The sequence below is a fragment of the Pteropus vampyrus genome, unplaced genomic scaffold, assembly GCF_000151845.1.
Source record: "Pteropus vampyrus isolate Shadow unplaced genomic scaffold, Pvam_2.0 Scaffold1000002729, whole genome shotgun sequence".
NCBI classification, from domain to species: Eukaryota; Metazoa; Chordata; class Mammalia; order Chiroptera; family Pteropodidae; genus Pteropus; species Pteropus vampyrus.
In genome coordinates, this window is record NW_011917131.1 from 1 (window position 1) to 593 (window position 593).

The following is a 593-nucleotide window of genomic DNA, read 5'->3' on the forward strand; positions in this document are numbered from 1 at the left end:
CAATTTGACAATCAGATACTTTCTCCCTGGAGTTTGTATTAACTTTTTAATATATTGCTGGATTAAATTCGCCATTGTTTTATTTGGGACTTTTTTCTATTTTTTTTTTTTTTTTTAGGCGAGGCAACTTTTGGTTGACCTCACAGATTGCAAGGACCTTATCAGTTTATAATCCTTTATTTTTTACTTTTTTATGCCTACAGCACCTGGTCTTTCTAGGTGGTCTCCCATCCAAGTACTAACCAGGCCCGACCCTGCTTAGCTTCTGAGATCAAATGGTATCGGGCTTGTTCAGGGTGGCATGGCCATAGACCCAACTTTTTTCTTTGTTAACAAGACATGTTTACCCGTAATTTTTTCTTCTTATAATGTCTTTTGGGTTTTGGTATCAAGGTTATGCAGTCCAAGTCTGTTCTCTGGAAGGGTTTATATAAAATTAGTATTCATTCTATTTAAAAAGTTTATTAGAATTTCACTAGTGAAACCATCTGGGCTTATAGTTGTTTTTTTAGGAGGGGGCAGGGAGAGGGTGGAGGTTAGATTGGGGAGAGGAAGGGGATATGTGGGAAGGTTTTAAAATCTTTTTCATAGTA

The 593-nt window shown here is 36.8% G+C and overlaps 1 pseudogene; it reads right to left on the minus strand.

Annotated features, from left to right (window-relative positions):
- Positions 1-194: 194 nt before the first annotated feature.
- LOC111735519 lies at positions 195-313 on the minus strand (annotated as a pseudogene).
- Positions 314-593: the final 280 nt, after the last annotated feature.